Source organism: Myotis brandtii, unplaced genomic scaffold, assembly GCF_000412655.1.
Source record: "Myotis brandtii unplaced genomic scaffold, ASM41265v1 scaffold39, whole genome shotgun sequence".
Taxonomy (NCBI): Eukaryota; Metazoa; Chordata; class Mammalia; order Chiroptera; family Vespertilionidae; genus Myotis; species Myotis brandtii.
Window position 1 is genome coordinate 8756229 of NW_005364953.1, and position 400 is coordinate 8756628.

Here is a 400-nt window from a genome sequence, read left to right on the forward strand (position 1 = left end):
CCCAGCACATGCCCTCACCCCCCTACTGTCTCTGTCCATGGGTTATGTACATATGCATGCATTACAAGTCCTTTGGTTGATCTCTTACTCACCCCCCTTACCCTGCTTTGCCTCTTAGGTTGGACAGTCTGTTCCATGCTTCTATGACTCTGGCTCTATTTTTGTTCATAAGTTTATGTTGTTTATTATATTCCACAAATGAGTAAATCCTGTGATATTTATCTTTCTCTGACTGGCTTATTTTGCTTAGCATAATGGTCTGCAGGTCCATCCATGCTATTGCAAATGATAAGAGTTCCTTCTTTTTTATAGCAGCATAGTATTCCATTGTGTAGATGTACCACAGTTTTTAATCCACTCATCTGCTGATGGGCACTTAGGCTGTTTCCAAATCTTAGCT